General features: G+C 37.7%; 1 long non-coding RNA gene across 1 annotated transcript in view; it reads right to left on the bottom strand.

Annotated features, from left to right (window-relative positions):
* The window catches only part of LOC309815244, a 209,443-nt gene that overhangs the window by 44,756 nt on the left and 137,185 nt on the right, over positions 1-27,502 (bottom strand). The window contains exon 3 of the long non-coding RNA XR_014295824.1: positions 11,129-11,241. This is a non-coding gene — a long non-coding RNA (uncharacterized lncRNA). The remainder of the gene's footprint in view (positions 1-11,128; positions 11,242-27,502) is intronic.

Genomic DNA, 27,502 nt, shown 5'->3' with positions numbered 1-27,502 from the left:
TGGCTTCTTTCACTTAATATAATGTCGTCGAAGTTCAGCCATGTTGTAGCATGTACCAGACTTCATTCTTTTTTATGACTGAATAATATTCCATTGTATAAATATACCACATTTGTTTATCCATTCATCAGTGGATAGACTATAGTTGATAGGTTGTTTCCACCTGCAATTTTGTTTTATCTGACTATTCATCTACTGATTCCTAGACTATTCATAGATTAGGAATATAATCCTAGACTATTAGACATTATTAGACTACTATTAGACTATTAGACTGTTACATGTCTATCCTAGACATATAGATTCCTAGACTATTCATCTACTAATTTTACAGCCTAAATCACCCATTTTTAATTTCATTTTTAACTAAAATGAACAGCAAGTGAAAAATCATTTTTCATTCACAGAAGCAGAGTCCTGGAAAGAACTTTGAAAAGCTAACACATGAGTTCCTTTACAGGTACAACTGTCCTCAGTAAACAAAAATCTCATGCGCTCTTTAAATGTAATTTGAAATTCAAAATAAAGTAAATATCATCACTGAAAACAAACCAAAGCAGTAAGACAAAGCTGTGCTTTGTTTTCAAACTACACATGACTCCCTCCTCCCCTCCTCCATGAGAATCACTGATTTAAACCAGCTCCCATAGATGAGAATTATGAAAATAATTCATCATCAGAATCATAATTATTCAGCAGCAAACTTCATTGAGCAACTTCTATGGTAATTTCTTCCAACATCTAACAGCCTGATGAAGCACAGAAGAACCAGGGTTCTAGTCTCAGTTCTAGCCTTAACTAGCTGTGAGACTTAGCTTTTTAGGACCTTGGTTTCTTTATCCATAAAACTGGGATATTGAAACAAGGTGTTTTTCCAGCTTTAAAAACTGTACCTATTCCTTATGCCAGAGCTGCACTGAGAGAAAAGGTGACTCTATTTGCCAAACTTTTAAAAGCATTTGAGTATTCTTTGTATGTAGTGGCTGTTGGGAAGCACTGGACATTGGTGAAAAAAAACTATAGTTCCTACCCCAAAACAGGTCTTCAAAATGACGGTTCGTTACTGGGGACAAGGACATGAGAAAAAACCCAATTTAGCTAAAACTTTTTTGAATTACAATTCAAAATAAATTTTTTTTAGTATTCACTGTTAAATTGTGCATGTTTTACTCCTTTCCACTGATTCTAACTGAAGTATTATTTCTCATGTTAAACTCAAAGTCATTTTACCTTGTTTCACTAGCAAAAAAAGTCCAACCATGAGTTCCCCCACTTCCAAACATGCTTCCAGGAAATTCACATGTTCTTACTCAGTAAGCCTCAATAATGAGGACTGAACTAGTCATTTCCATCACTTCACCATTCCAGTGCCCATACCTGGATTCTCAAACTTCATGCTCTCTGACTGGACAGTGTTGTTTTCTGACAGCAGTTAGGAGAGACCTCTTGGTTGTTAAGACTTCTCAAAAAGGAGAATAACTTCACTTCAGCTGCCAAATTTCCCTCTTAAATAGTTGTGCTTTTTTTTTTTTTTTTTTTGACAGCTTGCAATCTCCATCCCCTCTAAACTTAAAATCAACCATTACATACGCTTCCTTTTAATAATAATAGGATTCTAAACTTAGATGCCACCTGGTCAAACCATGTTATTAAGACTTGCTCAAGGTCACAGTCTGTTGAGCAAGATCACTGTGCCTTGAATGAATGTCTTATGACTTAGATTAGGGCTCTTTTCATTGGCCATGCTCCAAATTTCAGCAACAACAAGCAATCCCCTTCCTTCAAAGGCTTCTTCCTGCAGTGCCCACCCCAAATTGTGGACCAGCTTTGCTCGTTGCCGTGACTAGTGGTCACCACTGCTGTTAACTGCAGTTGGATTGAAATAGCACAGATACCAACTTGATTCTGATTTACTCTGTTAAACTTTAGCTCATTTGTTCTCTTTAAAAACTCCAGAGAGGTGGAAATAATTGTTATACAAAATACTCCAGAACTCTAGAAACTGAAATTCAAGGACCAATCATGCAGACCTTACTATACTTGAGAGGATAGCAATTTCTAAAAGAAAAAAAAAAAACCTATTCCTAAAGATACAAACAGAGATCTCTCTATGGGGGAGCTTTGAGAGCAACAGTAAAGATGGAGTGGGGCTAGCATTCTCCTTGTTCAAAAGTTAGACCAAAAGGCTTAAAGAGTCCATCCTTCCATAAGATCAGTGAAAGGTAAGGGGTTAATGAAAGATTACTGCCATTCTTGACATTGGTTAATATTCATTAGGTGATTACTGAAGGAGCAAACAATGAACATCATTACCTCATCTCCTAAAGGATTCTTGCTTTAGCGGCTTGAAATAAGATAAGAGATACCACATTTTATTAACAACTCAGCCCTCAATGGGGCTTTTGGTTCTTTCAAAATGTTTAAGTTAAAATGACCTCCCCCCGCAAATTAGGGGTTTTATTGTGATTAAAAATATATAAATATTGGAGGGTGGAAATCACCTACAAACCAATCCCCATTTTTATCTAAAAAAATGTAGTCATCTCTACCACTCTGCCCCTACAAGGAAGGTGTTTTAGTGAATCTAAATGACGGAAATAGAAAGATTGTTCAAAACCCTACGACCACCTGAACACAACCCAATGGGATTATTATTTGGGGGGAAGCTTCACAAATACAAGTTTATTGTTGAACCTTGTTTCCACAATGCAAGCAGTTCTTATGTTTTGAATAGCCATGTATGCTTCTAACTTTCTAACTCTTCTTTTAAAATATAGAACAGCTGCCTGTCTGCTCATATGTTATGCATAAGAAGCCCACAAGGGACAAAGCCTTCCATTAATATGTCGAATTATTTTTAACACATTTATATTTCTATCCTGAATCATCATCTCAGAAAGATGGCAAGTTTCCATCTTCCCAGCTGGGGGGAGCACCTGCAAAATACAAGCACAAACTGTGACACATCTGGTACCAAAAAACCAATCTTGTTTCATCTGGCCAGCAGACTAAAATATCAAGATCGTTGAACAGAAACAAGGCAAAAAGTTAACTGCCATTTATATGTAGTCAACACAGATGTCTAGTTAAGCTGTTTATATTGTAAGCGCATGTGTATGTTAACGGAGCACAGACCCCTTTAATAAGCCAGAGTTGGAATATAAACGCAAGAGAATTTTAAAGACCTGAATGCAATAATTCAGTTCTTTTTTATCTTCCCATAGAAACTAAATTAGTTTCATCAGAATCTCAGCATTCTTTTTAAACAGATGCATATAACACGAATAAATAATTTTGTTGCGTATCTCCAAATTGTTTATTTATTTCCTTTAAAACTGTATTCCATGTTTTTGTATCTTAATATTTAGATTGTTTCTTTAAGTGGTAAATTACTTGCACATGACTTAAACCAGGTGTCCTGGTTTGTGTTGCCTCAAAAGAAGACCCTGTTACAGAACTGAGTGTTGGTAGTTTGACAGGTTAACTTAGGAAGCACAGGTGAGAAACTAGGGAAAGTGAGTCAGGGAAGGGAGAGATGCCAATCAATGAGTGAGTTAATGAGTGGGTCACTTCTGTGGGCAAACTAGCACTTAGCATCTTTGGGGATCCTCTGAGAAATAGTGTGGAACTCACCTCAAAAGTATCCCACCAGAAGCCGCCTAGACTGGGCTGTTTATCTGCAACTCCCATCCCTGTGGTAAGGGTCGCCTCCTGGGGCACTAATGCCACACCCACTTATAACTACCTGCAGGCGGGTGAGCTTCCTGGCACTGGAGAAAGCCCTCAGGCAGAGGAGAAGAGAAACAGAGGCTTGATAGGGGATGTTGTCAGTGAGCTAGAAACTCCTACTGCAACACCCAGTAAGCTCCTGTTGCTGAGGGGATGTCTGGTGGGCAGCAATATCCACACTGCTTGGAGTCTGACAGCAGAAGCACATGTAACTGGCCTGATGGCTTCATACCTCATGAGTCTTTCCTTAACCTTTTTCTGTTGGCTCTCTACCTTTTTTTTCCCTCTCTTCCTTTCTGTAGAGAAAACTCTAGTCTTCTCCTCTGTGTATCACTCACTTAGCAAATCAGGCACCAAACATGTCCATTCGATGCAAAGACACATAAGACATTACATAAAGTGGTATTGTATACTTAACACCATGAGCCTATCTGATTCCAGAGCACATCACAAGTCCAACTACAGAGTCTTATATAAAATTGGTTGCCCTTCAAAGATGAATTTTCAAGGAAGCTAGTGAAGCTAAAACTTTAAGGCCCTTCCCTTGCACCAGTCCTTTCCAAGGCCCTGAAGGGACCCTACAATGTGTTCACAGTGTCATATTATTTTTGTAAAATTTGAAAAAGTAATACATTTTAGCTGGATGGGTTAGTATTGATCTTTCCTCTTAGGTTCCACCCTTCACACTTCTCCTCATGTTAGGTAGCACTGGGACGGTCACAAGGATTTTTGGGAATCCAGCCCAGGAAATTGAGTCAGGAGGGTACATTTAACTTGGCCTTAGTGGAATATACCTATATAGTTCACAGTCACTTCTATGTATGTTTAATTCCAGTTCCTGTCTGATGTAGGAATAGCTTCTAAAAATATTCCTACCACCTTCTGTGTTGATTTTACCTGACAGCATGCACAGAGTTTCAAGGCCAGGGGTCCTATCACAATTTAATGTGTCCTACAGTATCCAGCACCAGAGTAGGTAGTAGAAGAAAAACAAGTCTTGAAATATGCAGAGCCAGAAGCTAATCTATGGAAAATTCTCCTAATCACCAGAGGTGTAAAATGAAAAGCAGAGGATATGGTTTTTATTCAATGCCTTTTCAAGAATATATTTAATTATGTAGCATAGGCAATTATAAATGCACCATACCATGAAAATATTTTTCATATATTTCTATAAGAGCTCATTAGAAATTATTCTGACAATGAGAAGTGAATTATAACCCCCCAAACTCTGTTTCAGATAATACCAAAAACTGTAATTCATTGAGATGAAGAAATAAATTTCAAATAGAAGTAATGAATAGACTCTTGAGTTGATCAAATTAATGAAAAGGAATGAATCATGTGAACACACTGGGAAGGATTTTAAGTGTCCTGCTACTTTGATATGAACACTAACACCAGTAAAGAAAACAAAAAATTGTAATTTTACTACCACAACAAGGGCACTGTCAACTCACTAGTTAGTGTGGCCATTTCAAAGGGTGTTTAACATTAGTCCCCGCACAAGAAAACTTAAAGTGATTTAGAGTTGTACATATGTTATGTGATAAAAACTTGATAGAGGTTTCCCAAATTTGACAATTCTAAAAATTTGTATGTCATTGCCAAAATGGCTTGTGAAACCAAAGAAACCTTTCTGCAAACTGTCAATTTAACATTTTTTCTCAACCATTCTAGAAGATAAAGTTATCTTTCTATTGTCTCTGTAAGAAAGGACCTACTGTATAGCACAGGGAACTCTGCTCAATACTCTATAATAACCTAAATGGGAAAAGAACTTGAAAAAGAATAAATACATGTATATGTATAACTGAATCACTTTGCCATTCACCTGAAACTAACACAACATTGTTAATCAACTATACTCCTATATAAAATAAAAATTAATTAAAAAAAGAAATGATGTTACAAAATTATTACCATAATCAAACAGCATGCATCCAAAAAAATGTAATGGAAAAATTATTACAAAGGAGTTCCTGGCAGCTAATTAATAAAAAAAATATTATTTTCCCAGACTGTGATATTTGCTGTCAGCTTTTAAAATTTGTGATTTATTTGTGATCTCTTTTGCTATTCTAAATAAGAACTCATTTTTGTGTCTAATTTTGCATTTATAATTTTGTATTCTTTCCCTTAAAGTGAGCTTCTAAATATATATAAGTTTTGCTCAAAACCTGGATACATCCCTAATTGCATGAAGTAGCCCTGTGCCTAGCATATATGGGGCTTTTGTGAAAATAGACAAGGACATTTAATCTGGGCCTTGGAATATTTGAATAGGCAGGGAAAAAAGGTGTAGGAGATGACCCTTTATTTCAAACTTACCATCACAATGTACAGGCATCAATTAATCTTGTTAATAGCAATTGTGTATTTAAGAGTTGCTAATTTCTGACTCAAGCTCAAAAGTTGAAAAGTATATTTCAACCTCTGGCCTCTATTAGATGTGTTCCTGTAGTGATTCAACATTCTGTTCCCCCTGTTTGTCTCTTAGCAGCAATTATCTGCCTTTATTTCCTAATCTGGTGATTAGCTATTAAACATTCACTGAGAATCCACTATGCACAGGGCACTGTGCTAAGTACTAAGGGAGCAAAGGTAAATATGACATAGTCCCTGGCCTCAAAGAACTTACAATATGATTAGCAAATTAAACACAATAATTTTGGATTCAATTTGTTTTAAGTAGTCACTATTTATTGAGCACCTATATTTACTGAGGTGCTTTCAGTCCATTATCTCATTCCTCATATTCATCCAATGAAGAAGGAATTTTTAGCTCCATTTTACTGAAGAAGCAGATTCAATGACTTGCTTAGGGTCAAATGTCAAGCAGGGGCAGGACCAAGATTGCAAACAAGACCCATCTGTCTCTAGAGCCTTAATATGTTCTAAGGGGAGCACAGCTGAGAACATTTAACCCTGCCTGGGAGAAATCAGAGAAGGCTGGGCTGATCTTAAAGGTGGAATAGGGTTTGTCCCAGTAAAAAAAGGGTATTCCAGCAGAGGGGAATTTACACACAAAGGTAAGGAAGTAAAACACAACAAGGGACATGTCAAGAAACCTCATAAATCTTGTAGTTCCTAACTTAACAAGATCCTGACTCCTAATATTAAACAATGTGGTAACAAATCTCACTCCATCCATCAGTTTTTTCATTTCTCCAACCTTTCTTTCTTTCTTTACTTCTCTCCTTATTTTATTCTTTCCACAAGCATGGATATGATGGCTGTTTAAACACCCTTCCTGCATTTAATGAACTTAGTTTATTGGGGGAAACAAATTAATTAAATAATCCCACAAACAAATGTAAAATTGCAACTATGACAGAAGCTACCAAAAAGGCAGGTGGTGCTCCAAGAGCCTATTAATAGGAGGAAATCAAATGACCTACCATGGCATCCTTTGAAAAATGTCTCTAGAGATGAGCTCCTGAAGATGAGTAGGAGGTAACTGAATAAAAAGGGAGGGAAGGGCTTCCCTGGTGGCGCAGTGGTTGAGAGTCCGTCTGCCGATGCAGGGGACACGGGTTCGTGCCCCGGTCTGGGAAGATCCCACATGCTGCGGAGCAGCTGGGCCCGTGAGCCATGGCCGCTGAGCCTGCGCATCCGGAGCCTGCGCATCCGGAGCCTGCGCATCCGGAGCCTGCGCTCCGCAACGGGAGAGGCCACAACAGTGAGAGGCCCGCTTACCGCAAAAAAAAAAAAAAAAAGGGAGGGAAGAGCCTTCAGAAAAGGATCTACATACACAAAGGCCCTTCGGAGGGAAGAAGTATTTTGCGGGATGGAGTCCAAGGGACTGGAATGCCAGTGTAGGTGAAGCTGAAAATGTAAGAGGTGGCCTGATAGGAGATAAAGCTAGACAGGGTACCACTGAAAAATTTGTGTCTTTATTCTTAGAGAAATTGAAAACTATTTTTTAAATATTTAAAGCAGGTAAATAATGTCATCATATCTGCACTTTGGTAAAATACCCTTTTACCTTGAGATAGACCTGAAGCGGGTCAGAATGGATGCAGGTTAGAAGGCTATGCAAGCAGCCCAGGAAAAGGTGATATGCTAACTTGGACAAAAGTATTGGTGGAGAGCATGAAGAGAAATGAACAGATTCAATATACACAGGAGACAAAGGACTTAATGACAGGTTGCATATGGATAATAAGGGAGAAGGACATGTCAGAAATGAGCCTAAGTTTCTGGTAACCCAATAGGCAGACAATTGTTTCCAAGCAGAGATTCAGGAACCGAGCTGCTTCTATTTGGGACCTCTACTCCCTGCAACTGATGGCTTCCAAGGTCCCTGTGCTCATCTACATCAAGAGGTGGATCAATGGCAGGTTGAAAGTGAGAACATTTTATGGGGCAGGACTGGAAGTGGCTTACATCGCTCTGCTATATCCCTTTGGCCACACTTGTGAGGAAGGCTGGGAAATAGAGTCTAGCTGTGTATTCAGAAAGAAGAGCAAAGGAGTTTGGTTACTAGCTAGCAGTCTCTGCATCAATGGAGAAGCTAGGAAATGAGTACAGTTGACTACTGAACAATGCAGGGGTTAGGGGTACCAACCCTCTGCCCACTCAAAAACCCATCCAGCCCACCTTATACTCCATATCTGAGGTTCCACATCTATGGATTCAACCAACTGTGGATTGTGTAGTACTATTTTATTTACTACTGAAAAATTTGCATATAAATAGACCCATGCAGTTCAAACCCACGTTGTTCAAAGGTGAACTGTATATTTTTTAGTATGGCAATGGAAGTGTTCCACTGGAGCAGAGAACAGTTTTCTAACTCGCAAATTTTTTTTTAGTTTCACTTATTTTTCTCTATATCCTTTCTCTTTAACATACTTCTTGTGTTCAAGGGTAAGTAGAACACTTACTTAGTTCCACAGTTGTATGTATTCATTTTTAATGAGGGCAAATCACCTTTTCAATACCTATTTATTCATTCAATGGATATTTAAGTGTCTACAGTTGTCTCAGTCTAGTTGTTTACTCCTTGTCCAAGGATGGCAGAGAGAAAACTATTCTTTTTTTAAAAAAGCGTATCTGTAATGGGTTTTAAATTTATAAGAAAAATGTTTATGTACAAATATGATTATTTTAGTGTCATTTCTAATAATCAAACAAATGAAAACAGTTTAAATATATAATAATGGGGGAATGGCTAAGTTTAAACTATGGCACATCTATACAGTGGGGCATTATGCAGTGATTAAAGTGTTAATAAAGAGATTTTCATGGAATGGGGAATATTTGTGATATAGTATTAAGTGGACAATGTAAGAGGTACTATCTCAATTACATAAGTATATGTATGGAAAGAAGAGGGAAACCAAATATTAACTATAGTTATTTCTGGGATAGGATTAAAAGAACACTGTATTCTCCTCTCTGTACCTTCCTATATCTGCAATTTAAATTTTTTACAATGACTTTCTTATCAGATTAAAAGTTCTTTTTAAAAAAATTAAAAGCAAACTCAAAAAAGCCATAGGAATCTTGGAAATATGATAGGTAATCATAGCCAAGCCATATTAAAGCTTCCTAAGCAAAAATGGACATTAAAGCTGAAGGTTCAGTCTAAAATTTGTGAGGTGGTTACAAGAATCTTCCATATGAGTGCCTGTTCAATAGTAGTAAGAGCCCACCAGTCCCATTAGTTGGGGGCTTCAACATCTTGGTGACCTACATGCAGCCTATGGGACGGGTCCATCAGTGCTGACCTGGTAAGACAAAGCCAAAAAGAAGAACTCAGACCAGAGAATCAGACTTTGGTAGATGAGGCAGCATAACAAAGCCAAACCTCCTGGTAAGAGAGAATAAGGGGGAAAAGGCCGGCCTTTGGCTATACCAGTGGTCCCCAACCTTTTTGGCACCAGGGACCAGTTTTGCGGAAGACAGTTTTGCCACAGGCCGGTGGGGGGCTGGGGATGGCTCAGGCGGTAGCACAAGCGATAGGGAGCGGCAGATGAAGCCACGGGCTCAGCTCACCCACCGCTCACCTCCTGCTGTGTAGCCCCATTCCTAACAAGCCAGGGCCCGGTACTGGTCCACAGCCTGGGGATTGTGGACCCCTGAGCTACACAACAGCAGAGCAAGAGGTCCAGATGTCAAACAAGTAGATGCAAAAGGCAAAAGCTGCAGGAGCAGTTTTTTTATTCAGAAGTGTTAAGTGAGGGTCAGGAGCAAGGATTCAGGTGCCGGGAGTTCACATTAATCTCCTAGGATGGAATTTAGCCCAGAGCCTCAGGTGAAAATCTAAGGCATGCTTACAAACATCTTAACAAACAAACACCATAGCTTAGTGTTACCAAATCTGTGTTAACCTTTTCCAAGAAAGGCATTTTTTAATGCCTAGATATTTAAATAGTAATGACAATAACATTTCCTGAGCACCTATTGTATGCCATAGACTGTGGCCTCACACCATGCTAAATGCTTTAGATGCTTTACAGATATTATCTCATTTTATGACAGGGGCATTTCTATCCCATTTGAAAGATGAAGAGACTGAGTATTGGAGAATAAACTGCCCAAGTCACACAGGGAGAAAGTGGTGGAACCAGGTCTATGACCCAAGTCAGTTTGACACTAAATCTCATAGTATTAACCACCTCATTACTGGTCAGTGGCTAATTTTATGTGGCCATGGATATTTTCTGTGCTTCTTTTTAAAAACATGTCAGTAAACCAAAATCCTGTCTACCAGGGATGAGGCTAATAGACACCATGGGTGAGTAAATTACATTAAGGGCTTTGGTGCCTGTTAAAGGAATATTACTAATAAAAAGAAAACTACTTATGAGAGTTAATTTGGAAAATAAAGAAGTCTTCTCAGCGTTCCTAACATCACAACATAAGGTCTGAAGATGACTCTTCTTCATCTCTAGCTGAGGTAAATAGGGAGGAAATGAAAAGTTTATACTAGGGATAGCTAAGGCAGCCATGAAAATTAGCCTGGATTCAGGAAGGATCTAAATGGAATAAGTAAGGCATTAAGCAATTAAGATTTCTAATTGAAAACACAACATACAGCCCTTATGTGATTCTTTGGATCACTGAAACGTACCCTCTTTAGACCAAACATCTGAAGGACACTGTTAAATATAAAATGTAAGTATAAAAAAACCTTTATAGTACAGTAAACATTTCTGTGGACTGAGGCATAAAATCGATTGGGCAAAGTTGAACAATGAATAAAAGAGTAAATACTCCTTCGTTTGCTTCTTAGAGATTTATGTAGAGCTGTTGAATATCAGTTGCAACTTAATAACACGCTTAGGTTTTATTTTTTAATTTATCAAGATTTGACATGTTTTCGTCTGTTGAGTGAAAGCTCATGCAATTAGCTGTGCAGAAAGTTACAAACACACTCAGGCCTCTTTACCTTAGCAGATGTAACTGCAAATCATCCACTGCATACTCTCCAGCACTGGTCAAATCTAGTAGACCATTCCAAAAGCAACCATGGGGCTTTCAGTACCTATCATTTACTTCCTCCTGTTCAAAAAAAAAAAAAAAAAAAAAAAGGTTAATCCCTTCAGCAGCAATTCTCATCCTTTTCTCAAGAGATGTTTTCAATATTCTGTGATTAAATTATGCAAAGAAAATAGAAAATAAGTGATGTTGCGAATGTCATTAAATGGCAATGGGGAAGTCTCATAGCAGCCCATGATCACCTTGGAGGGGGGTAAAAATCAAACATCTGCTCAACAACACCAAAGAAATTTTGGGTTTGTTTGTTTTTTTTAATGGTCTGAGGGCCAATCTGAAGATTCCATTTTGAAGTCACTGCACTGATATCAAGATACACTTTACATTCTATGAGTGTGCTTAAAGGAAGGCAGAGTAAGTTTTGATGTCAAATAAATCGAACTAGAGGATAAATAAAAAACAAGAAATGAAAAATTATGTAACACAAAGCTATTTAGCTCTGCCAGATGCTTCTGTAGCAAAGAAGGAATCCCAGCAAGTCAAATGCATGCCCTGTTATCTTCCCAATAGCTTCAATAATGAGCTATTTGGTATGGAAGCAAGCTTGGGCCCTAGCTCTTGACAGTTTTATAGCCCTTGGTCAAAGTTTTCAACAGCGTTTGGGCAGGCGTGACTAGGCAGCTAGATTACACATACTGACTTTCCACTTGCAGATACACAATATTTACTTTACAGGGTGAGCCAGTAAACCAGCTGACCAATTAGGCCACAGATCTTTCATGCCTCATGAAAGCTAAGCAAAGACTGAATATAAAAATCTCAGAAATGCATGCAAACTGGACTTTCCTTTAATGTGTCTTCATATAATCTCCACAAAAAAGAATGTCAATGACCAACAGTCTTCAGAGCCACTTCAGTGTAAAAAACAGAGTGTCTTTCAAGCGAAGAGTTCTAGTTCTTTGGATTTATGGAGACCCACATTCATATGGGAGATAGGATCAAACTTCGGAAAACAAGGCAATTTTATAAGAAATCTCCTGAACTCCTCTAACCCCTCTGTTATTTGGCATGTTATTCAAGTCCCTCCACAAAAAATTTTCCAACTTTTTAAGCTAATATTTCCTTCAATGAATTCTCTCTTCTAGCCAAATTGATCTTCTCATGGTCCCCTGGACATGTGATGTGTATTCCTACCTCGCTGCTCCATCTCAAACCATCAACCCCTACTTAGAATGTCATCATCTCCTCCCTATCTCTCCTTGCCCAGCCACCTATAGGCCACTTCTCCTTGAGTGGCTGCCTTACTGCAAATTCAACAAATCTACTACCAAGACTATATTCTTATTAAATTTCCATCACTAGCACCATCATTCTTACATCTCAGCCAGGCTCAAAACCTTGAACTGACTTTTGAGTCTCCTTCTTCTTCCATACATCCTATATTTAATCAGTCACCAGGGCCTGTGGATTCCAGCATTGTTATATCTCTTGCAAATAACCACCTGCCTTTTCCATTTCCACTGCCAACACCCTTGCTCAGGCCTTTATTTCCTCACCTGGACCATTTAAAAAGTTTCCCACTGTCCTCTCTGTCTCCAATTTCTCCACCTTTAATCCAATCTAGACACCTCAGCCAGATTAATCTTCCTAAGTACAGCTCCGAGTCACATGACTTCTCTGTGTAAATACCTTCAGTGGAATCCCACGGCCTAGTAAAGTTTAATTTAGGAGTTGACCTCAAGAGCATTCCCCAATAAACTTCCTGTACTGAAATCTTTGTCTCAGAATTTGTGTTCAGGGAACCCAACCTAAGACACCCAAACACCTTTCATATCTTTCACTCCTGTCCTTCACATAGCCTACATTCCAGTCAGACTGGGGGAATCTGCCATCCTTAAAGACACTCCATGTGTTATCACTAACTCATTCATCCACAAAGTATCTACTGAATATCTGAAATGTTCCAGGCTCTATAAGAGGTATTGACCAACCTAAAGGGATATAGACAAGTAAACAGGCCATTAGAATACAGTATGAACAGTGATTTCCCAGCTGAGTCCAGAGGCAGAGCAAGGGAGAAGAGCGTGCTAGCTGGGAACTGTGTGCACAAAGTCCTGGAGATGGGAAAACTCACCTCGGGAGTCTGTAAACTGCAGGAGCACTTCAAAATGGCTGAAGCTCAGGGAGCTTGAGTGGTGGTGGCAAGAGATGAGGCAAGAAAGGCCAGCAGGGCCAGAACAAGAAAAGCAAGCAGCCTTACTTAAGGATGTAGACACTGTCCTTAGGGCAAAGGGGAGCTATTAGGAGGCTTTAAGGTAAGAAAAAGCATGATGGCATTTGTGCTTTAGAAAGACTCCTCTGCCTGCAATGTAGCGAAAGAATTAGCTGGAGGAAAGCTTGAAGGCAGATGGCTACTATAGTTCATCCAAGCAAAAGATGATGGAAAGCTGACCCAAGGAGGTAACAATGGAGACAGAGAGACCTGGACAGATTCAGGAGATATTAAGAAACTATAATATAAAGGGCATGATGATTTATCATATGGAGGGTGTTGGGAAGGGAGGAGTCAAAGATTAAACCATGTTTCCAACTTGAATAACTAGATGTACATTATTCATTGAGATAGGCAACACTGAGGAAGATGCATAACTGGGGAGAAAGATAAGGAGTTCAGTTTTGGACATGCTGGACTCAAGGTATTTAAGTAAGAGTTGGATATGCGGGTGTCAACAGAAGAGAGATATATAGGTCTGACCTTCAAGAGAGCAGCCTGGCTAGAGGCACAGGTGAGGCATCATCAGCATACACGTGGTCATAGAAACCTGGGGGTGAGGTTGAAAAGAGCTGTCAGAAAAGCAGGGAGAAATCCAGTGGAGTGTGATGTCATGAAGCCAAGAGAACCCTTCAAGATAAAGCAAAGGGTCAACAGTGTCAAATATTGCTCAGGTCAAATAAAGTAAGGACCAAAAAGATTGTCCACTGATTATAAACACGTCTGTGGTTTTGCTCAAACTATTCCACAACCAGAAACCATAGAAACATTTCCCATCTTTCTTTCAAGGATCATCTCAAATTGCCTCACATTTGCATGGTGATTTATTGAACGTCGTCACATGTTACCTCATTTACTGACTAAGATTTCGAGGGTTAAAACCATCTCTTATGTATCTTGGCATCTCTCTCAGCTCATTAAAATGTGGATGCTGTAGGTTCAGAAAAGGAGCCAAATTTGCAGTGAAAGCTCCATGAAAGAAGAGAATCCATGGATGGGAAGAGCTGGTCCACAGGCCAGAACTATTGCTTGCCCCTGTCAGCAAGATGGCACAACTAAGACAAGTCTGTGTCCTCGTGAGAAGAGTCATGAAGAATTGCCCTTGACTGTTTAAAAAAGGAACACCAGACAGTCAGTCTTTATCCTTATATGCAAACTTATTGAATGAAATGATGGTGACAAGGCCATCCTGCCTTTTCACCAAGACATTAACCTCATGGACCAGTTTAGAATTAGATCTGGAGCAAAATGCCCACATCCCCCAGACACTGACTGACCACACTCACCCCAAAAGGGAGGCCATGAGCAGCCACTGATATGGAGGCATTCATCTTCTGACTGTTCTTTTTTCTGGAGGGCAAACATCTAAAAAGGAAAACCTATTTGAATAGGTGTAACTGCCAACTTCACTCACTCCTTCATAGTTAATGAGCCTATTTTGTTTTATGGGTGCTTCAAAAGAGCTGACAGAGAGGAGAGACAGCTCTGAATGGAAAACAGCTTGCTGAGCCCTCATTGTGAGGTGATGGCTTGCCTTGTCATGCCCTCTCAGACCTATATTTCAATGATTCCCTTTTCAAACACTGATCGAAACCCAAAGGAAAAGAGAATTCTCACTCTCCTCCAAAGTGTCAACATGTTAGAATATTTCAAGGCAGCTTGAGGAAGATGCAGCCGCCAGCACAATAACAGTTAAAGCAGTAGTGATGTGGTACATTTTTTAAGACACTCAGCCCAGACCTCCAAAACTTGCTCCTCAGCAAGTTGCCCTCCCCCATCCCTGCCTACACAACATTCTTCTTAAGTTCTCAAGAGGCCCTGGCATTTAGAACATTGTCAAGTATTTACTCAATGCCCAGAAGAGTACCTTCAAAATGGTGGGTGCTTGATAGTGGTGACACTCAACAAATAGCCCTTTAAGCATTAGCTTTTTATAAATGGAGTGAAGATGAAAGTTAAAGGTAAAAATTCCCAGCAGCTTCTGTCTGCAATATGTTGCCTAAAGAAAGTCCAGTTCAGTAAGACGTTAATAAATGCCTATTAATATTAAGCACCACAGGAGTTCGGGAGTTCCCCTCTTTTCATCAAGTCATTTTGTCATTCAGCACTGCCTCCATATTAATATTGCACATAATATTGCAAACTTCACTTCCAGATGACTTTATCCCTTATACTGTGGTTTCCACTGACAACCCTGAGTGGGTTAAAAACAGATGATCCATTTTACACTGGTCCATTCTACAGGTGTCCAAGCATGCATGGCATCATTAAAGTGGGACCAGCTATGTAAGGAGAACATTTCAAACAGGAGAAAGAGTACTATAAGTCAGAAGCTTAAGAAGGAAAGTAGGGATTTAATCCAATGCCAGCATTTTACATGACTAAAAAATTTTTAAACAAGCTGAGTCATGAGAGAAAGTGCTTTACCAAGGTCACATAGTTACAAGTATCTTCTCAATCAGTTTTATTCTCTTGTGTCCCCACTGTTTTAATACCTGCAATATTAGATTCCTATCACAATATACTAGTATGCTACATTTTATTATCTTAATAACCACACAGAGCACACAGCTGATTAGTAGGCCTTCAGGAGTAACACAGATAGAAAGATTAAGAACAATTTAGGTAGGAAAGAATTTGCTCCAAACACCAACTATATATTAAGTTGAGAAGAAGGCTATGTGTAAATAGGTCAGAAAATTTTCACCTGTAGCTAGTAAAATAATAATAATAATACTAACAACAACAAGAGGTAGAATTTTTTAGGTGTATCAACACATCTAATCCTGACAACCATCCTATGAAGTAGAACTATTATCCCTATTTTAGAAGTGAGGAAACCAGGGCCCAAAGAGGTTAAGTAATTTTCCCAGTTGTTCACAGGTTCTATAGCTAATAAATGAGAAAGTAAGGAGTTAGACCTAAACTGTCAGGCTCCAGAGGCTGCCCTCTTAACCACCATGCTGTACTGACTAGGCTTAATATACACAACCATAAACAACATGCATGAGACTAATTTGATTTTTAAAAGTTTTCCACATATAAAATTTAAGACTTTTCTTCTTTTATATTAGGTCTTGGAAGTGTTGATCTAAAACAGAATAATTCAATGTCTCACAATTTTCAAGTTGTCCTTTCCACTGATGTGTTGAATTTCATTTCACTAGCTAATATTTATAACTAGTATAAGACTGCATCTAGTTTAAGAACTACAGGAATGCACTTATTTTAATATTTTTCAAGAACTTAGACTTTCTTCTCTAGAAGATTGCTTTTTCTAAACTAAAGATTTAGCACCTCTACCTTTTGGTCGTCATTCATAGCTTGTTCCAGTTCTCATAATTTATTAGTGGAAATTATGCTTGGTTTTTGGAATAACACATTGCAGATTGTAAATGGGGTTACTTTCCACTAAGTGTAAATAAAAGATTCCAATAGTTACTACATATTTTACCAATGAGAAATTAACTGTAACTTCAAGTGAGCCCTTTTTGAAACAGAATCTGAATTTTTTTTAAATGGTCAAAATAGGAGATGGCTTCTCTGTCAAATACTTATCTCATACTTTTAAGCTGATCAGAATTCTCCAAAGTGTCAAATTATAAATCACCGTCAAAATAACAAATTAAATTAATTATCAACTTACAAAATAATTTGAGTAATTATAATTCAATAGAATTTGTTAGGTGACTATAATGTGACTAGTCAGTAGCAGTAACAAACAAGTATCCATATTATTTATAGGTAGAAATAAAAGGGTTATTTACTGATTAAATGTGAACAATCAACTTCTTTTTAGCTCTTCTTCTCCAAGTAGCATATGGACCCCAACAGTTAATTTTTCACTCATTTTCCAAATAAGATGAAGTAAAAATCTGACTTGAAGAAAAAAATCAAAAACTAAGCATACCAAGCATGGTATCTTACTTTAGTAAGGTACCCATGATGCACAGGATGCTCATAAGATATACCTAAAAATTCAAAAACAGGTCTAAAATCATTTTACACCACTAGTTTGACTACATTTTTGTGGAGAAAGACACACTGAAGTAAATTTCACTAATTCATTATAATTCTTTAACCAAGTTTCTATGTACATTTATAGTATTTCTAATTTTTCTATTTTATTTTTACTTTCTATCCTACTTTCATTGTGATCAATTCTTTAGGGGGTGAATTTTGCAATGAAGCTTTTATCATTTATGAGGTTTTTATCTATATCAAATGTTATTGATTGTGCCTTCAGTCATTTTGAATTTTCTTTTTGTGACCATTTTTTGACACCAAGTAAAAATTTTGCCATCTAAATTTTGTCAACAATATGTTCTTCTGTTAAATTTGGTAAATAACACATTTTATCATGTGAAGTTTTAATAACTGTCACAGTTATCTCTTACTGATTCTTTACATGTAATATTCACTATGATCTTGATTAAAAATAACTGATTGTTGGTTCATGATAATGAGTAATTTCTCTCAGATAATCCAGGATTGACCTATTATTAAGGGTTGGCCAGTTGTATGGTTTGTGTACTTCTAATCACCTTTGTATTCCATGAAGTAACTGTCCACATCATTGACTGAATTATCTTGTTCAAATTTCTTAACCTGACTACCTGACTGTTTCTGTTTTCTAATTTATAAAATCAGAATTATAATAGTGCATAACTTATAAATTGCTATATTATAAGAGCAAATACATGTAAACCACTTACAGCAGAGCCCGGCACCTAGGAATCAATAAATACAGCTATCATACTTTTTACTTTTTTTATTAATGGCAGGTAAAAGAGTAGATAGAAGGGTCAAAATGTCCTTGATATCAATATGATGGAGGCAAAATGGCAAGATTGAAACAGCAAAATCAAAAGGTGGGATCAAAATATCCTGTTTTATTTACACATAGTACCTAACTCATTTTCTCTCTGAAAAAGAAAAAGAAGAAACTTTAATTATTACATTCTCTATAATAATTTAGCAACCATTTTACTGTCTTAGGAATAACTCTATACTAAGTTCACTTAAGTAAAAATATAATACAACACTATGTAATTCATAGCAAAGACTGCTACCTCCTTGTGACTTTTTTTTTTTTTTTTTGCTGTAATGACTGCTCACAGTTCCTAAAAGTTACAATATCTACATTAACTTGCTTAGCAATCTGCCCTTCTCAATATGTTTTCATATCCATTGCTTCAGTTGGGCCTCACCACCACCCTGGAAATTTGATTAGGGCATAATACAGATATGATAGCTAGACCACAGAGAAAATGAAATATTTGTCCAAGGTTCACAGCAACCTAGGAGATGAGTCAGAACTATAGGTTAACCCTTTGACAATACATCTCAAGCATTTCCCTGATACCAAAGCCAGACAAACACACCGCAAGAAAATATAACTACAGGCCAATATCCCTGATGAATATAGATGCAAAAATCTTCAGTGAAATAGTAGCAAAACAGAATCCAACAGCACATTAAAAAGATGATACAACATGAACAGGTGGAATTTATCACTGGGATGCAAGAATGGTTTAATATATGAAAATCAGTTAACGTGATACACCACATCAACAGAATAAAAATTTTAAATTACATGATTGTCTCAATAGACGCATAAAAAGTGTTTGACAACATTCAACACTCTTGCATGATAAAAACTCTCAACAAACTAAGAATACAAGGAAAATACCTTACCATAATAAAGACAGTATATGAAAACCCTGTAGCTAACATCATATTCAATGGTAAAAAAATGACAATTCTTCCTTGAAAATCAAGAATAAGGCAAAGATGCCCACTCTCGCTACTTCTATTTAACATGGTACTGGAAGTCACAGAGCATTTAGATAAGAAAAAGAAATAAAAGACATGTAAATTGGAAAGGAAGAATTAAACTTATCCCTGTTTGCAGAGGACATGATCTTATATACAGAAAACCCTAGGCTTCATTAAAAAAAAAAAAAAACTGTTAGAACTAATAAAGGAGTTCAGTAAAATTGCAGGATACAAAATAAACACACAAAAACCAGTTGCAACACAGCAATCAGAGAAGAAAAAGAAATAAAAGGAATACAAATTGGAAAAGAAGAAGTAAAACTGTCACTGTTTGCAGATGTCATGATACTATACATAGACAATCCTAAAGATGTTACCAGAAAACTACTAGAGCTAATCAATGAATTTGGTAAAGTTGCAGGATACAAAATTAACGCACAGAAATGAAAAATCTGAAAGAGAAATTAAGGAAACACTCCCATTTACCATTGCAACAAAAGAATAAAATACCTAGGAATAAACCTAACTAGGGAGACAAAAGACCTGTATGCAGAAAACTACAAGACACTGATGAAAGAAATTAAAGATGATACCAACAGATGGAGAGATATACCATGTTCTTGGATTTGAAGAATCAAGACTGGGAAAATGACTATACTACCCAAAGCAATCTACAGATTCAATGCAATCCCTATCAAATTACCAATGGCATTTTTTACGGAACTAGAACAAAAAAATCTTAAATTTTGTATGGAGACACAAAAGACCCCGAATAGCCAAAGCAGTCTTGAGGGAAAAAAACAGAACTGGAGGAATCAGACGCCCTGACTTCAGACTATACTACAAAGCTACAGTAATCAAGACAATATGGTACTAGCACAAAAACAGAAATATAGATCAATGGAACAGGATAGAAAGCCCAGAGATAAACCCACACACCTATGGTCAACTAATCTATGACAAAGGAGGCAAGGATATACAATGGAGAAAAGACAATCTCTTCAATAGTGGTGCTGGGAAAACTGGACAGCTACATGTAAAAGAATGAAATTAGAACACTCCCTAACACCATACACAAATAAACTCAAAATGGATTAGAGACCTAAATGTAAGACTGGGCACTATAAAGCTCTTAGAGGAAAACATAGGAAGAACACTCTTTGACATAAATCACAGCAATATCTTTTTTGATCTACCTCCTAGAGTAATGGAAATAAAAACAAAAATAAACAAATGGGACCTAATGAAATTTAAAAGCTTTTGCACAGCAAAGGAAACCATAAACAAGACGAAAAGACAACCCTCAGAATGGGAAAAAATATTTGCAAATGAATCATCGGACAAAGGATCAATCTCCAAAATATATAGACAGCTCATGCAGCTCAATATTAAAAAAACAAACAACCCAATCCAAAAATGGGCAGAAGACCTAAATAGACATTTCTCCATAGAAGACATACACATGGCCAAGAAGCACATGAAAATCTGCTCAACATCACTAATTATTAGAGAAATGCAAATCAAAACTACAGTGAGGTATCACCTCACACCAGTCAGAATGGCCATCATCAGAAACTCTACAAACAACAAATGCTGGAGAGGGTGTGGAGAAAAGGGAACCCTCTTGCACTGTTGGTGGGAATGTAAATTGATACAGCCACTATGGAGAACAGTATGGAGGTTCCTTAAGGAACTAAAAATAGTATTACCACGTGACCCAGCAATCCCACTACTGGGCATATACCCAGAGGAAACCATAATTCAAAAAGACACATGCACCCCAATGTTCACTGCAGCACTATTTACAATAGCCAGGTCATGGAAGCAACCTAAATGCCCATCGACAGACGAATCGATAAAGAAGATATGGTACATATATACAATGGAATATTACCAGCCATAAAAAGGAATGAAACTGGGTCATTTGTAGAGACATGGATGCATCTAGAGACTGTCATAGAGTGAAGTCAAAAAGAGAAAAACAAATATCGTATATTAACGCATATATGTGGAACCTAGAAAATGGTACAGATGAACTAGTTTGCAGAGCAGAAATTGAGACACAGAAGTAGAGAACAAACGTATGGACACCAAGGGGGGAAAGTAGCGGGGGGTGGGGGTTGTGGTGTGATGAACTGGGAGATTGGGACTGACATGTATACACTGATGTGTATAAAATGGATGACTAATAAAATAAATAAATAAACATAAAAAAATAAAATAAAAGCCCCTGTTGACAGCATATCACTTTCAAGGTAACTAATGCTTCATTTCTCTACTCTCCTTGGAAATTTCCTTGGAAAAAGCTGTCTATACATAAAGTTTCCATCTCCCCTCTTTCCATTCTTTCTCACGTTTACTACAAATAAGCTAACTCCCTACCTCTTCACTGAAATGGATATTGGCAAGGTCACCAGTGACCTTCATACAGACATATACAATGATCAATTCTCATCTTATTCAAACTATCAGCAGAATTTGATACACTTGATCAGTCCCTCTTCTTGAAACAATTTTTTTATTTGACTCTAAGATATCATGATCTCTTGATTTTCCTCCTATTGCACTGACTGCTAGTCAGTCTCCTTCTAGTCTCCTTTGGTGAATTCATCTCATCTCCCTAATCCCGAACACTGGAGCCCCCAAGGTTTCAGCCCTGAGATCTCTTCTCCATCTAGATCCCTTCTGTAGATGATATCATATACTCTCTGGCCTTTAAGCACCATCTATGTACACTATTTGGACTTCTACCTTGAATTCCTATGTTCTTATACCAAATGTCTATTTGACATTTCAGCTTGAATGTTTAATAGGCATTTCATACCTCACACTTAACATTCACACTTAATTGAACTCATGATAGATTCCTGCCCCAACTACCATGAACATGCTCCTCTTACAGTCTTCCTCATCTCAGTGGCAACTCCATTCTTCCAGTTGCTCAAGCCCAAACCTTAGAGTCACTCTTTGACACCTCTTTTCTTCTCTTATTTCCAATTCTTCAGCAAATCTTGTCAGCTCTATCCTCAAAATAGACACTAGATCTTATACTTCTTACTATTTCCAATGCCATTACCATAGTCCAAGCCACCAATTCTCCTATCTGGCCTATTGTTGTAGCCTTCTAAATGGTCTCTCTCCTTTACTTTAGTTTCCTTTAGTTTATCCTACAGTTTATCCTTTAATCTCCTATAGCTTATCCTACAAAAAGCAGCCAAATTCAATCTTTTAAAACATAAGTCAGATCATATCATTCCTCTACCCAAAACACTCCAATGACTTCCAATTAAAAAATAATAATAATAAAGGTGCATTTTTATACACTAACAATGAACTAGCTGGAAGGGAAATTAGGAAAACAATCCTATTTACATTAGCACCAAAAAGAATAAAATACTTAGGAATAAACTTACCTAAGGAGGTCAAAGATTTATATACTGAAAACTACAACACATTGATGAAGAAAGTTAAACATGGCACAATGGAAAGACATCCCATGTTCATGGATTGGAAACCTTAATATTGTTAAAATGTCTGTCCTCAAATTGATCTACAGATTCAGTGCAATCCCTATCAAAATCCCAAAGACGTTTTTATAGAAATATTTTTAAAACTCTACAATTTAAGGCTTCCCTGGTGGTGCAGGGGTTGAGAGTCCGCCTGCCGATGCAGGGGACACGGGTTCATGCCCCGATCTGGGAAGATCCCACATGCCGCAGAGCGGCTGGGCCCGTGAGCCATGGCCGCTGAGCCTGTGCATCCAAAGCCTGTGCTCCACAACGGGAGAGGCCACAACAGTGAGAGGCCCACGTACCGCAAAAAAAAAAAACAAAAAAACAAAAAAAAAACCCTCTACAATTTATATGGAACCACAAAAAACCACAAATAGCCAAGTCAATTCTGAGAAAGAACAGAGCTGGATGCATCACATGTTCTGATTTCAAAATAATTATGAAGCTACAATAATCAAAACAGTAAGGCATGAACATGAAGACAGACAAATAGATCAATGGAACAGAATAGTGCCCAGAAATAAATCTACACAGATATAGTCAACTGGGGCTTCCCTGGTGGCGCAGTGGTTAAGAATCCACCTGCCAATGCAGGGGACATATATTCAAGCCCTGGCCCGGGAAGATCCCACATGCTGTGGAGCAACTAAGCCCTGGGCCACAACTATTGATCCTGCACTCTAGAGCCTGCAAGCCGCAACTAACTACTGAAGGCCATGCACCTAGAGTCCATGCTCCACAACAAGAGAAGCCACTGCAATGAGAAGCCCGCACACCACAACGAAGAGTAGCCCCCACTCACCCCAACTAGAGAAAGCCCACATGAAGCAACAAAGACCCAACACAGCCGAAAATAAATAAATAAAAATTTTAAAAGATATAGTCAATTGATCTTCAACAAGGGTTCCAAGAATACACAATGTGGAAAGGATAGTCTTTTCAACAAATGGTTTTGGGAAACTGGATATCCACAAGCAAAAAAATGAAACTGGACCTTTATCTTATACCACACACACACACAAAAAAAAACCCCCACCTCAAACATAAGTCCTGAAACTGTAAAACTCCTAGAAAAAAACATAGGGGAAAATCTTCATGACATTGGTTTTGGCAATGATTTCATGGATATGACACTAAAAGCACAGCCAACAAAACCAAAAATTAAAAAGTGGGACTATGTCAAATTAAAAAGCTTCTGCACAGCAAAGGAAACAATCAACAGAGTGAAAGGCAACCTATGGAATGGGAGAAAATATTTACAAATCAAATATCTGATAAAGGGTTAATCTCCAAGAGATACAAGAAACTCCTACAATTCAATAACAACAACAAAAAAGTACACTAATAATCTGATTTCAAAAATGGGCTAAGGAATTGAATAGACATTTCTTGAAAGACATAAAAATGACCAACAGATATATGGAAAAAGTGAGAGCTCATCATCACTGGTCATCAGGGAAATGCAAATCAAAACCACAAGATATCATCTCATACCTATCAGAATGGCTATTATTAAAAAAACAAAAGACAATAAGCATTGGCAAGGATATAGAGAAACTGGAACACTTGAACATTGTTGGTGAGAATACAAAATGGTGCAGTCACTGTGGAAAATATTATGGAAGTTTCTCAAAAAATTAAAAATAGAACTACTGTATGATTTAGCAATCCCACTTCTGGGTATATATCCAAAAGAATTGAAATTAGGATCTCAAAGAGGCATTAGAACTCCCATATTCATTGCAACACTATTCACAATAGCAGAGGTAGAAATAACCTAAATGTCCACTGACAAAAGAATGGATTTTTAAAATGTGGTATATACATAAAATGGAATACTATTCAGCCTTAAAAAAAAGGAAATTCTGCAATATTTGACAACATGGTGAACCTTGAGGACATTATGCTTAAGCCAGACATAGAAGACAAATATTGCATGATTCTACTTATATGGGATATCTAAAATAGTAAAATTCATAAAACCAAAGACTGGAATGATGGTTACCAGGGGCTGAGAGGAGGAAATGAGGAGTTATTAATCAATACTCATAAAATTTCAGTTAAGTATGATGAATAAGTTCTAGAGATTTGCTGTACAATATTTGTGTCTGTAGTCAACAATAATGTATTGTAAACAAAATTTGTTAAGAGGGTAGATCTCGTGTTAAGTGTTCTTTCACATTAATAAAATAAAAAGGAAATATACCTCAGTTTTAAATGTTTGAGGTCCTCTAATATTTCACAGGATGCTTATTATAATAACAAAATAAGTATTTTTGACATGTAAATCTAATCACCTTTCCCACCCTATCCCCAAAGCATTTTGATGGCTCCCCATTGTTCTTAGGATTAAAGAGCATGGCCTTTGAGCCTCTGGATGGTGTGGGCTCTGCTGCCCATCTTCACATTGCCCCTTCCTGCTGCCTCATCCTCACTCTATTCCAGCTGCCCTGGCCCTCTCTTTCCCTGTCCCCCTATCACAGAGCTTTGGCGCTTGGCCACAGTCTCTAGGGAACTACTCACCCCACTCTTCAACCAAGTAAATCCTCTTGTTCCTTCAGATCTCCTCCCACCTCACAACTATGTCAAAGCCACCTATTTTATGCTCTAATATCTCTACAACTTCCATTTTTTAACTCTTATTACTGATTATCATTTTAAATGTATTTGTGTGATTGTGTGATTACCGTATGTCTTTCTCACTGGATTCTAAACTCCATACCTGGCTTTAACAGTGTGCCTGGAACAGAGTAGGTGCACTATGAAACAAATAAACAAATGAACGGCCTAAACAAAACAAGCAGATTTGAATTTATACTATCACTTGTGTTATAACTTTGTAGTCTTCCGACATGTAGTTCCCATATTGGGCAAGTTCCATAGAGGAAGCAGCTTTTTCACCCTGAATAAAGCCCTCACCACAGGAATCCAAGGGGAGGGCATGAAGTGCTTCAGATATCAATGGCCTCTAGTTCCCCTGGGAGGGATTAAAGTTACCATACAGGTGGGGAAAGCCAGGGTGTGCCACAGGAAGACCTGTTAACTGCACTAGGAGTTATTCTTGCCACAGCTGCTCTCCCTTCTGAGAGTTAATCTCTTCTCAGATATAAGGATTTCTGACCATCTGACAATGTTGATCTTTTGGCCTCTCTGAAAAGAGTCAAAATTTTTTATGGCTTGGAAATTGTTTCGTCTGTTTGTTTTTCAGCTCACCATAACTTAACTTCAAGCTATAATATCTGAGGGAGAATCTAAATGCACAAAAAATGTTTACATGATCCACAAATCCCAAGTGTATCTCTTCGTGGAATCATGGCATCCTAAGGGTGGAATGGACCTAAGAGAGGTCATAACCCATCACCTTTCACACCTGCAACTCCGAGTCATTCCAGGCTTCTCTCTTGAGTGTTCCCTTGAGCTAAGGCAATCTGTCCCACGTAGTTTAAGGGGACTTGGCATAGAACTTCATGAAAGTTCTGTGATAAAAGAGCAAAGAAGGTTGTATCTCTCCACAAAGATGTAGAGAAATAGGAAGAGATGGTGCAGAAAAGGGAGGATATGTGGAAACAGGAGGTGGGGAATGAATAACAGGAAAAAGAATAATTAGGGAAAATACTGAAAATAAAAAAAAAAATTCTGGAAACATGCACAAATTGAGATAGCCCAGGATATGAGTCAGAAGAGACTTAGTTTTAAAAAAAGACAATCAAAGAAAAATAAGGAAAATGAAGATGAAGTTTTTGTTGTTGTTGTTCTCTTAACATAAGTTTACAGTTACTAAACCAGGCAGAAATTAGAATTGTTACAATGTACTATATGTGTAGGGAACTAAATTTTTGAGGTAAAATATGATCATCCAAGGATATGTGCAAATCAAATGAAAAGATTCAAGATGCAAAATAAAGCATACCGTACTTTGTTTTTTTAAGAAGTCACATTGAACAGCTAAGATCCCTTCCAAAATGTTTAATTTTCCTTCTCTTCACCAGCTTCCTCACAGTGAATTCACCAACATACCCCAATGTTAGTGGCACATAAATCAAACCTTTCATAAAAATCAGAAAAATAAAAATGTATGAGAACAGGAGGCTCCTGATATTGGCAAGACTCCAATCCACATATACTCTTTGGCCTGATCCACTAATATTAAGAAGCCAGTTTGTTCTTAGCTCAGCAACGGGGAAGGTTCTACCAACCTTAGTTTCCATGTACTGGTGTACTCTCTATTAGGAGCAAGATGTCTCCAACAAGATGTCTCATATGAGATATTGCTGCAAGGTGTGTGAACTCTTCCTGACTACCAATTTGCAGCAACGCAGTGATTAAAGTATCAAAAGATTTTGAAAGTCTGGCTCAATGTATTTTTTACCAACAGCAGAGTAAGGGCTTAAGAAAGGATGTACCTTTCATGAGTGTGAAATCTATAGCAGGGAAGCCACCTCTTAGGATAAGACACTTGCATGCAATACAGGACACTCTGGACCCAAGGAAGATCTAGTGCTGATCAACAATGAAGCAAACAAGGGTTCTGTCTAAACAAACAAACAAAAGCTCTTTGAAAGGTACAAGCTGCAGATCATATAGAATAATCTTAGCTGAAAAAATGTCAAAAAGGAAGCACAGTAACTCCCTTTCTGCCAAAGGCTGACTCCCTGGGAGGGGCTCCCAGAGCAGTCTTCAAGTCTGTTGACTTGTTTTTTCAAGCTGTTAATGTAACTCGCAGCTACATTGGTTTGTTTTGTTGTTGTGACATGGTCTCCATAGA

This window comes from Mesoplodon mirus (assembly GCF_964341445.2).
Source record: "Mesoplodon mirus genome assembly, chromosome: 14".
Taxonomy (NCBI): domain Eukaryota; kingdom Metazoa; phylum Chordata; class Mammalia; order Artiodactyla; family Ziphiidae; genus Mesoplodon; species Mesoplodon mirus.
Note: the sequence above shows the minus strand (reverse complement) of the source record. Positions and strands in the feature narration are given on the sequence as shown.